At 42.8% G+C, this 12,694-nt stretch overlaps 1 protein-coding gene and 1 non-coding gene across 2 annotated transcripts in view; one reads left to right on the top strand and one right to left on the bottom strand.

The window, feature by feature from the left end:
* BRF1 (BRF1 general transcription factor IIIB subunit) overlaps nt 1-12,694 on the bottom strand; it is a 276,895-nt gene that overhangs the window by 242,147 nt on the left and 22,054 nt on the right. The gene's annotated exons all lie outside the window — the stretch shown is intronic.
* TRNAK-UUU (transfer RNA lysine (anticodon UUU)) lies at nt 2,702-2,783 on the top strand. The gene has a single exon. It is a non-coding gene; the product is annotated as a tRNA-Lys (tRNA).

Genomic DNA, 12,694 nt, shown 5'->3' with positions numbered 1-12,694 from the left:
GAAGGATTGAGCTGAGTCAAGAATATATTTCTTTAGTGCAATTACTCAGCTAACAAAGTTGCCAACAAACAATGGGCACACACAGAGTTAATATTTCACACATGATGGAAATTTAAGATCACGTGCCACATGCAGCTCCCTCTAGATTTAATGCTGTTAAACTGTGTTTTAAGTACAGTTTCAACCAAACACCATTTACCACTAAATTTGCCAACACACAGGCTGCACATCTAATTCTCCACAGGGAAAAAAGCTCTCACTTTAATGGGCTTTAAAATTTTGCTTTATGACTCTCAGCTTTGACTTCATGCATTATACAAGGAAAAAGCACTATTCATAATCAGTTGTATCTCAGAGATGAACTGGAATGTTGGTGTTGCAGTGATGACAGCAGCAACGTTAACTATGCTTTTGTTTCTCATGCAACGATTAGCCTAGTGACAATGAAGTTTCTCACTCGTCCAACAGACCCCCACCCTTCACACCCATAATAAATGTATATACTACTGAAAAATGAGATCAAAACAAGTGTAAGACAGTATGAACAGTCTTCTGCCCCCAAATATATCATGTTTTCTAAAGCTTTAACAATAGTTCCTGTATCTTATTAGTACAGACTACACTTGATGAGCAGCCATGCAAAGCACCATGAATTGTAATGGTGTCATTGTAATGGCCGTGAATTGTGCCTTTGGTTTTTGCCAGCGGGGACGTTTAGGAGAGTAAACAGCCTTGCGCAAGTTGGTGGATAGGTTAATTCAGACTTCTTATCCCAGAGGTTTAAGCCACCACTCCCAGGTTGAGAATTTTTCTCCTCATGGACCTCAGTGGAAGGGTCGTCTTAAATTCTATTTCAGGAAGCGTCAGACTTAATGTGAACTGGGCAGATGGTCCTCATTTGGTGCCATTATAAGAAGAATGTAGATGCCAGACCATAAAATCAAGGGCAGCTCCACTGTTTACATCAGGGGTGCACAACTGTTTTGGCCCCAACAGCCGCAGCAGGCGTCCGCAGCAGGCCTGGGGGCCATATATACACATGCGTACACACACAAGATCACTGTGGTTGGGGGGAGGCTACTTCAGGGGTCACTAAAGCCTCCTCTACCACCCCCAACTGGCATTGCCGCTGGTGAGGAACATGATAGAGGTATATCAAATATGTGGTGGAGCAAGTAGATGGGGAAATGTTTTAATCCCTCTCTCATAATGCTAGAACCCAGGATCATTCCATGAAGCTGAACTATGGGAAATTCAGGGCAAATAAAAGGACAAATTCCTGGATAAGGTTATCAATGGGTACTAGTCATGATGGCTATATGTTTCATCCAGTACCAGAGGCAGTATGCCTCGTATTCAGATGCTGGGGAACACAGGCAGAAGAGTGCTACTGCGCTCATGTCCAACCAGTGGGCTTCACAGAGCATCTAGCTGGGAATAGAGTGCTGGACTAGATAGGCCTTTGAGCAGATCCAACACAATTCTTCTTATGTTCCTATATTCCTCATTGTTTCTTTCATATTCTGAAAGGTGTTATCCTCAAGACATTACTATACAGTCCATGTTTTGCCATGGCATCTTTGATTACTTCCCTAAAATACATTTTGCCTGTCTTCCAGATTCTGTGGTTCCTAATCCATGTCTACAATTATTTCACTCTATCCACACACACCGCCACTCCTTCTCTCTTAAATCACAGAATGGCCCGCACATTCAATTCTGGACACAAGTATAAGGATTTGTTTCAAGCTATTTAAGCTTCCTGAAGCCTTTTTTTAAAATTAGGAAATGAAAATTCTGTATGTTGGAGTCTCAGGTCTACAAAAAGTTTACCAGATTCAAAAAGCTACTGTAGAACTATTTATCAGCAGCCAAAAATCATTTCACCAGATGAATAGCCTTCTGATTTTTTATTACGATTCACTTCAGGAGAAAATATAATAAGCCTACTATTGCCAATTTGTTGACAAGGTATTTGTGTTAAGAAAAAAAGAAAATAAAAGTTTCATTTGACATGCATGAATTGTCTATCCTCTCTTGGTTATGTGACTCATTTCTTAATGTAGTATCTGCATTCAGTAGCCTGGTGAAAAAGTAAGGTTCCCTGAATACTAACTATGGTTAGATCAAAAACATGCATCAATATCCTTGCCCTTCCCCTCCTGCATTCAAATTTCGCCTTCCTTCCCATTTCTAAAGCTAACCACAGATGCACCACTGTTAATGCTAACCACAGTTAACTGTAAATCGCAGTTTGTTACTCATCCGTAGTAAAAGTAACTGGAGGGGGGAATCTGAGGAGGGGTGGCAGCACTGCACACCTGCCACAGGCCACATACATGGCCTCTGAGGTCCACAGTAGATCTTGTGACAAGGAAGAACCCATATTAAAGCTTTTTGGTTGGACTTGTTCTTTGATTTTATTACTGAGTTTGAAATCAAGGGTCCAAGACTGTCCAAAATGGGGTGTAGGAGATCTCAGAATGAAGGATAAGAATAAAAGAGAGTCAGTATAAATGCTGAGTTTTGATGTGTTCTAAAGATGAAGAAGAAAATAATGTAAAGGACAGATGGATAGATATATATCCATCTGAAAAAAGATATATGTTTGTATCTGAAGAGGAGCAAGTCAGGAGGAAAATCAGTAACTTGACAGAAAGATAAAATTGGGTTAAATTGTTAGTAAGAATATGCGGATGTAGCCCGGATAGCTCAGTCGGTAGAGCATCAGACTTTTAATCTGAGGGTCCAGGGTTCAAGTCCCTGGGAGGAAAGCTATGGCAAACCTAGACAGCATAGTAAGAAGCAGAGACATCACCTTGCCAACAAAGGTCCATCTAATCAAAGCTATGGTTTTCCCAGTAGCAATGTATGGCTGTGAAAGCTGGACTATAAGGAAGGCTGAGCGCCGAAGAATTGATGCTTTCGAACTGTGGTGCTGGAGAAGACTCTTACGAGTTCCCTGGACTGCAAGAAGGTCAAATCAGTCCATCCTAAAGGAAATCAACCCTGACTGCTCATTGGAAGGACAGATAATGAAGCTGAAGCTCAAATATTTTGGCCACCTAATGCGAAGAGAAAACTCTCTGGAAAAGACCCTGATGCTGGGAAAGACTGAAGGCAAAAGGAGAAGGGGACGACAGAGGATGAGATGGCTAGATAGCATCACCGATGCAATGAATATGAACTTGAGCACACTCCGGGAGAGAGCGCAGGACAGGAAGGCCTGGCGTGCTATGGTCCATGGGGTCACGAAGAGTCGGACACGACTGAATGACTGAACAACAACAACAAGAATATGCGGAGAGAGAAACTAGCTGGAAAGTTGATATATTTCATCACAAAAGGTGGATGGAAGAGAGAGAGGAATCAAATGTATGATAGATTAACTGCTAAATTAACTGTTAAATTATTGACCTGTACATATGAGACAGAGATTAAACCTTAATTCCGTTACCTTCAAATCTGTTTCTCCTTGTTTAGCATGGCAATATAGGAGTGAACTAAAGCACTCTAGAAGAAAAAGTATCTATTCTAATACACACTATCAATTGAGAGAACCAGTTGATATGGTCATTTCTGGATATAAACTCTGTAGAAAGGCCAGGGAAGAGCATACTGGAGGTGGAATTGTTCTGTAAGTTATGGAGGGCATAGAGTCAAACAGACTAGAAACCCTAAAACGGGCAGACTCATCCTCGGAAGCACTGTGGGCTCCAAAAGTAATTCAGTACTTGGGACATGCTATCGTCCCCTGGACTCGAATGTTCAGGGTGATCTTGAGATGGAAAATGAAATCGGGGGGCATCCAAACAAGGAAGTACTGTAATAATGGGTGACTTCATTTACCCCATATTGACTGGATAAATGCATGTTCAGTCACAACAAAGAGGTTGAATTCTTGATGCACTAAATGACTGTGCCGTAGAACAGATGGTTTTGGAGCCAACTCAAGAGGAGGCAACCCTGGACTTAATCCTAAGTGGTGCTGCCCAGAGTCTACTGCAAGATTTGGATGTTGTCAAACCAACTGGAAAAGCAACCACAGTGCTATCAAGTTTCATTTTCATTTCATTTATTATATTTCTATACCACCCCATAGCCAAAGCTCTCCGGGCGGTTCACAAAAATTAAATACAATTAAAATATAAAACCATTCACATAACACAGAAAAAATAACACAAAACAACAACATATATCTAAAACAAAAACAATCAGCCAGATACAATCAAGGGACTCATTATACACTGCCAAATGCCTGAGAGAAGAGGGCAGTTTTAACCTGGCACCGAAAAGATGACAATGTTGGCGCCACACAGGCCTCATCAGGGAGACAATTCCATAAATGGGGAGCCACCACCGAGAAGGCCCTCTCCCTTGTTGCCACCCTCCAAGCCTCCCTTGGAGGAGGCTCCCAGAGGAGAGCCTTAGATGAAGAGCGTAGTGTATGGGTCAGTTCATGCCGGGAGAGGTGTTCTGGCAGGTACTGTGGTCCCAAGCCATGTAGGGCTTTATAGGTCAAAAACAGCACTTTGAATTGGGCTCGGAAGCATATAGGCAGCCAGTGCAAGTGGGCCAGAATCCGTCTTATATGTTCAGACCTTCTGGTCCCTGTTATCAGCCTGGCTGCCGCATTTTGCACAAGCTGCAGCTTCCGAACCATCTTCAAAGGCAGCCCCATGTAGAGTGCATTGCAGTAATCTAACTTGGAGGTTACCAGAGCATAGACAACTGAAGCCAGGTTATCCCTGTCCAGATAGGGGTGTAGCTGGGCCCCTATCCGGACAGGGATAATCTATAAATTAAATTAATATTTAAGTGGAAAGTTGCCAAGGATGTCCAACAGAGTCACATCTGACTTCAAAAAAGGAAACTTCTCTAAAATGCAGGGACTGGTAAAAAGGAAGTTGAAAGAGAGAGTCAAGAGGGTTATATCTCTCCAAAATGCTTGGAGGTTGCTCAAAACTACAGTAATAGAAGCTCAGCTAGAATGTATATCACAGGTCAGGAAAGGCAGCCCCACATTCAAGAGGTCACCACCATGGCTAACAAGCAGTGTCAAGGCGGGTATTAGAGAAAATAAGGCTTCCTTCAGAAAATAGAAGTCTTGCCCAAGTGAGGAAAACAAAAGGGAACACAAGTGTGCACAACAGAAATGCAAGCAGACAACAAGAGATGCAAAAAAGCATTTTGAGGAGCACATCACTAACGATATCAAGGCCAACAATAAAAAATACTTTAAATATATCAGAAGTAGGAAACCAACTAAGGAGGCAGTTGGACAGTTGGATGACAAAGTTAAAGGAGCACTAAGAAGGATAAGGAGATTGCTTTGAAGCTGAATGAATTCTTTTCATCTGTCTTCACTGCAGAAGAAGTAGGGCGGATACCTGTGCCTAGACTGATGTTTTCAGGAAGAAAGTCTGAGGAACTGAGCAAATAGTAGTGACAAAAGAATAAGTTCATGACCTTATTGAAAAACTGAAAGCTACCGAATCCCTGAGCCTATATGGCATCCATCCTAGAGTTCTTTGAGAGTGTCAATAAACATGTGGACAGGGATGAACTGGTAGACATTGTTTAACTGGGCTTCCAAAAGTCCCTCACCAAAGACACCTGAGCAAACTTAGCTATCATGGAAAAGAGGAGAGATCCTGTTATGAATCGGTAACTAATGAAAGGACAGAAAGCAAAGAGTTCGGAAGGAAACTCAAGAACTTTGGGGTCCAGATAGTTTTCTCATCCATCCTTCCAGTAGTTAGAAGAGGGATAGAAAGGGAATGAAAAATACTCCAGGTGAATGACTGGCTACGAAGGTGGTGCTGATGAGAGAGATTTGGATTCTGGGACCACGGGCTATACTTCCTGGAAGATGGGCTGTTGGCAAGGGACGGGTTGCACCTCACAAAGGATGGGAAGAATGTGTTTGGCCACAGCATGAAGAACTTCATCAGGAGGGCTTTAAACTGAATCCTACGGGGAAGGGAGATGTAATGTTGGGGATAACAATGGACGTAGGCGCATGCACTGCAACGGAGAGAACAGCTCTGACAGCGCCCAATAATAGTCTTCAGACACATGTAGGAAGAAAGCCAGACTATGAAGCACATGGTCTTCGATGTCTATATACTAATGCCCAGAGTATGGGAAACAAACAGAACGAACTTGAACTCTTAATACAGGAGGGAAATTATGACTTGATAGGTATAACTGAGACTTGGTATAACTGAGACTTGGTCGGATGATTCTCATGACTGGAATACAGCAATGGAAGGATATAACTTGTTCAAAAAGAACAGGAGGAACAGAAAGGGTGGTGGCATTGCACTGTATGTGAAAAATACATATCTCTGCACAGAAATACAGGAGGATGACCTTGGTAGCCCCATCGAGAGCATCTGGATCAAAATAAATGGAGCAAAGAATAAAAGGAACCTGGTGGTCGGAGTCTACTACCGGCCACCTAACCAAGGAGAAGACGAGGATGAAACTTTTGAAAAGCAAATAGCCAATGTTTTAAGGAAGCATGATGTCATAGTAATGGGGGACTGCAATTTCCCTGATATTTGTTGGGAGACAAATTCTTGTGTGGCGGGAAACTTCCTCCTACAGAAAGTAGAGGAAGGAACTAGCGGATCGGCTATCCTTGACTTGATCCTAACCAACAGAGATGACTTAGTGGATAAAATAGCAGTTACAGAAACTCTGAGGGAAAGCGACCATGTTGTACTTCAGTTCTTGGTTCTAAGGGAAGCAAAAGCCGAGTATGGTCAAACGCGTACCCCGGATTTTAGGAAAGCTGATTTTAATAAACTCAGAACAATGATCAGTAAGGTCCCATGGCAAGCGACACTAATGAGAAAAGGAGTCCAAGATGGGTGGGAGCTTTTAAAAAAGGAAATTCTCAAGGCACCATCACAAACAATTCCAACAAGAAGAAAAGGTGGAAGACAACAGAAGAAGCCAATGTGGCTTCACAAAAAGCTTAGGGATGACCTGAAAACAAAAAAGGACACATATAGGAAGTGGAAAGAAGGCCAAGTAACAAAGGAAGAGTACAGGCAGATAGCACAGAATTGCAGGGATGGCATCAGGAAGGCTAAAGCTGAGAACGAGCTGAGGTTAGTGAGGGATGCTAAAAACAACAAAAAGGCTTTCTTCAGCTACGTGCATAGTAAAAGGCAGAGGAAAGAAATGGTGGTTCAGCTATTAAATAAGGATGGTAAAATGATAACAGATGACAAAGAAAAGGCAGAGGTGCTCAATTCCTACTTTGGCTCAGTCTTCCCCCAAAAGAGGGTCTATGACCCCCCTGGCAAAGGCGAAGTACAGATTGAAGGGGCAGGATTGCAGCTTGAGATCGATAGGCATATGTTTAAGGAACACCTCATTACTTTGAATGAGTTCAAATCTCCAAGGCCAGATGAACTGCATCCTAGAGTAATAAAGGAACTGGCAGAAGAATTCTCAGAACTGCTGTCTATTCTCTTTGAGAAATCATGGAGGACAGGAGAAGTGCCAGATGACTGGAGGAGGGCTAATCCGTATCCTCAAAAAGGGCAAAAAGGAGGAACCTGGGAACTACTGACCAGTCAGTCTGACATCAATCCTTGGGAAAATTCTGGAGCAGATGATAAAGCAATCCATCTGGAAGCACCTTGAAAACAATGCCGTGATTACTCAAAGCCAACATGGATTTGTCAAAAACAAGTCCTGCCAGACGAATCTGATCTCATTTTTTGATCAAGTCACCTCCCTTGTAGACCGTGGGAATGCTGTGGACATAATTTACCTTGACTTCAGCAAAGCTTTCGACAAAGTGCCCCATGATATCCTGATGAGTAAACTAGTTCAAAGTGGGCTAGATGAAACAACGATCCGGTGGATCCACAGTTGGCTACAGGATCAGACTCAAAGAGTGCTTATCAATGGGACCTTCTCAAACTGGGGAGAGGTAACGAGTGGGGTACCGCAGGGCTCAGTCCTGGGCCCAGTGCTCTTCAACATTTGTATTAATGACTTGGAGGAGGAGGTGCAGGGAATGCTGATCAGATTTACAGATGACGCAAAATTGGGCGGGATAGCTAATACTTTGGAAGACAGAAACAAAATTCAAAGTGATCTGGATAGACTGGAGTGCTGGGCAGAAAACAACAGAATGACATTTAATAGGGATAAATGCCAAGTTCTGCACCTAGGAAAAAGAAACCAAATGCACAGTTACAAGATGGGGGATACCTGGCTCAACAACACTACAAGCAAGAAGCATCTTGGAATTGTTGTCGATCACAAGCGGAATATGAGCCAACAATGTGATGTGGCTGCAAAAAAGGCCAATGCTGTTTGGGGCTGCATTCATAGAAGCATAGCTTCCAAATCCCGGGAAGTACTAGTTTCCCTCTACTCAGCACTGGTTAGGCCTCATCTGGAGTAATGTGTCCAGTTCTGGGCACCACACTTTAAGAAGGATGCAGACAAACTGGAGAGGGTTCAGAGGAGGGCAACAAAGATGATCAGGGGACTGGAAACAAAGCCCTATGAAGACAGACTGAAAGAATTGGGCATGTTTAGCCTTGAGAAGAGAAGACTGAGAGGAGATATGATAGCACTGTTCAGGTACCTGAAAGGCTGTCACAGAGAAGGAGGCCAGGATCTCTTCTTGATCATCCCTGAGTGCAGGACACAGAATCATAGGCTCAAGTTACAGGAAGCCAGATTCCAGCTGAACATCAGGAAAAACTTCCTGACTGTTAGAGCAATACGACAATGGAACCAGTGACTTAGGGAGGTGGTGGACTCTCCCACACTGGAGGCGTTCAAGACGAGGCTGGACAGCCATCTGTCAGGGATGCTCTGACTTGGATTCCTGCACTGAGCAGGGGGTTGGACTCGATGGCCTTGTAGGCTCCTTCCAACCCTACTATTCTATGATTCTATAAGTCGGAATAAATAGTAAATTTTCACAATGGAGGGATGTAAACAGTGGGGTCCCACAGGGATCTGTATAGGGAACAATGCTTTTTAACTTGTTCATAAACAATCAGGAATTAGGAGTGAGCAGTGAGGTGGCCAAGTTTGCTGATGACACCAATTTATTTAGGATGGTTAAAATAAAAAGGGATTGGAAAGAGCTCCAAAAGGAACCCTCCAAACTGGGAGAATGGGCATCAAAATGGAAAATGTGGTTCAATATAAGCCAATGTAAAGTGATGCAAGTTAGGGCAAAAAATCCCAACTCCATGTATATGATGATTATGGGATCTGAGCTAGTGGTGACTGACCAAGAAAGAGATCTTGGGATTGTGGTGGACAGCTTGATGAAAATGTTAACCCAGTGTACAGCAGCTGCTGTGAAAAAGGCAAATTCCATATTAGGCATAATTACAAAAGGAATCAAAAATAGAACTGCTAGTATCATACAATCCTTATATACAATCCAAGTGTTGTGGGACCACACTTGGAATACTGTGCATAGTTCTGGTCACAGCACCTAAAAAAAGGATATTGTAGAGTTGGAGAAAGTGCAGAAAAAGGTAACTAAAATGATCAAGAGGCTGGAGCAACTCCCATAGGAAGGAAGGTTACAACAGGTGGAAAAGGGCAAGTGAAGGAAGACATGATAGAGGTGTACAAAATTATGCAAGGTGTGGAGAAAGAGGATAGGGAGACATTTTTCTCCCTCTCTCATAATACTGGAACCCAATGGGGCCATCTCATGAAGCTGACTGGTGGGAGATTCAGGACAGATAAAAGGAAGTACTCCTTCACACAGTGCATAGTTAAACTATGGAATTCGCTTACACAAAATGTAGTCATGGCCACCAATTTGGATGGCTTTAAATGGGGATTAGATGAATTCATGGAGGATAAGTCTATAATTGGCTACTGTTCTTGATGACTATATGCTACCTACAAAATCAGAGGCAGCATGCCTATGTACATACACCACCTGCTGGGGAACACCATCAGGAGGGCGCTATTACACTCATGTTCTCCTTGTGTGTTTCCCACAGGCAGCTACATGGCCACTGTGTGAACAGAATGCTGAAATAGATGGACCTCTGGTCTGATCCCGCATAGCCCTTATGTTCTTATAGGACCGAATTTCTAAGAAGAAAATAAACATCTGTTTACCGTTAGATCATTCTACCATATGGAAGCAAAGTTTAGTGTATGTAAAAGGTGTAGTAGTGTGGATATGTATATCTCTTTCCCACTTAAACTTTTTTCAGAAGTCAGTCCGTTCCTCGCACCAGATTAGAATCATGTGATGGGGGACAGCAAGGACAAGCCTGTGGCCCCAGCTCCTCATCACTCACCACCACCACCACCCCGCAGCCCTCCACATGTTGGAGGGGAACTTCTGCAGCGAGGAGACTGTGTAGGCTCCCTGTATGATTAACAAACCTGCACCATCAGGGTTCTTACTTTGTCTCCAATTTAATGTAAAACTTTGATTATAACACACAGTAAGATCTTGTGTAGAGAAAACTTCAGCTTTCCCTAAACGTGTGCTAATAAAATTGATGTGTACCCCTTGAAGCCTGTCTGTATGCCTGTGTTTGAGTCTGGCTTTCATAAGGAGAGATCCCTGTGGTACAACCAGACACTGAACTGTAAGAATGTGTGCCATCTTTCTAACAAAAATGAATTTATTTGCAATTCAGTTTGCAATTCAGAAAGTTGACATTCACATCCATGAACAATAGTTCGTGCTCATTGATTTTTTCACGCATTTTCCTGTTCTGAGCCCACCCCCACATTCTTCTGTCCCAGGTAAACTGGAGGAGAGCCAAGGAAAAATAGAAGATTGCTAAACCAGTATTGCAGTTTTGTCTCCAATCCACAGTTACTTGGGAGTAGGATTCACTGAACTTATAAAGTGAAGTGTTCCAACCCTGAGGTTGGCAATATGGTGCCCACTGCTACACCCAGCAGTGCCCACAGCTACAGCTGCACTGCTGCACCCATGGACACCTCCCTTGACAACAATGTCTCTTGCCCTTCTGGATTTTGTGTTGTTTTTAATTTCAGCTAGTGTGTTGTTGGGCAGCAGCAAAGCATGTGTTTGAGAGAGGAAGAGTTTAGCAGTGATCCAGAGGAAGGAAGGAAGGAAGGTTGGGAGTGATCCTGAATGAGAGTGTGTGTGGATCTTGTGTGGGGGGAGGATTATCCTGAATGAGAAAGAACACTTTAGGTTCAAAGGAGTGAATTTGTGTTTGGGGGCTCAGACCCCACCCCTGCTATGTATACAGGTTCTTATTTTTATTTAAAATTATTTTTAGGCCACCTTTAAGGGTGGAACCCTCTCAAGGCAACATACAAGATAAAAACCCTACAAAGTGGATACAGATTCTTCACCATTTTAGGGTGCAATCCTATGCACATTTATACAAAAAATAATAATAATCCTACAACTCCCAGCACCCTTCCAGCCAGCTAAGCTGGCTGGGGCATACTGGGAACTGTAGGACTTTTTTCTGTCTAAACATGCATAGGATTGCACCGTTGCTTGTCTTTTACCCTCACCAGTTTGGCTTTCTGTGAAATGGGTGTTTTGTGACTGTCCACAGCAGCTATTTTGCAACTGTATCCATGATATTCTCTCAAAATTCTAGATGTGCCCACTGGTCCAAGAAGGCCGGAGACCCGTGGACAAAGCTATCTCTGCTATACCACTCTTACAGTGCAGTCTATATGTGTGTACTCAGAACTAAGTCCCATTGTGTCCAGTGGGTCTTATTCCCAAGAAAGTGCACATAGGATTGCAGCCTCGAAGTCCATAAAGGGTACCTCAAGGACAAGTGACCTAACGTTGCTTTCTTTTTTGCACAGCAATGTAGCACTCAATTTTTCTATAAGCAGACATATCAATTAGAGCCTCAGGTGACTGGCAGCCATCCCACAGTTCACACGGTCTTAACCAAAGCCGCCCACATTGCTTTCTTCTAGGTGTATTTTTATCATTATATTTTTCCCTTACGCATTCTGGAGTTTCATATGAACATATAAGGACACTTCTTTACACCATCAATTCACAGCTTGGGGTAGCCATGTTTAAAGCTACCTCAACTGCAACTCTCACTTTATGTAGGACAATGGCCAGGCCTGATGGGCATCACCACTGCCCCACATTAACTGTAAGTGTGCCCTTGAATGCACTGAGCACTACCCTGCCACACCAGATTGCAGGGGGATATCAGAAGTTATGTTCCCTTTTAAAAGGGCCTGTCCACTATTAATACTTTTCTCTCTGAGATACCCTTCATAAGCCTCCAAGGAAGTCCACAGTACAGTTAGAAAAACTCAGGTGTATAGTAACCAATATTCCTGAGATCAAACTATTTATACTATCCCAGAGCAGAAAAAAATGATTTCTGTAAAATGTATTTAAAAGCAAGTGCCAGTGCTGGACATGACTGCTCTCAAATTCCCTGTGTTTTTAGATTTTATAACAGAATAGCTATCTATCATTGGGGGGGGGGGGGTGTTAATTTTGAAGTTTTTTATTATACCAGGAAAATACTGGGAAAATACTTGACAAGGAGCTTACAAATCTCTTAAATAGTTTAAACAGAGAGAAAGAATGTGTCCTGTCAACAGACAAAGCTCTCATTCTATGAACTTTAAATTGACAAAGCGTTTTATCACCCAATGCCAATGAAAAGAAAATATTACTTTGTTGCCACAGTTC

This window comes from Heloderma suspectum, chromosome 1, assembly GCF_057233095.1.
Source record: "Heloderma suspectum isolate Gila_16-S chromosome 1, 16-S_ref, whole genome shotgun sequence".
Taxonomy (NCBI): domain Eukaryota; kingdom Metazoa; phylum Chordata; class Lepidosauria; order Squamata; family Helodermatidae; genus Heloderma; species Heloderma suspectum.
The sequence above is the reverse complement of the archived record's forward strand: the minus strand, read 5'-3'. Positions and strand labels throughout refer to the sequence as shown.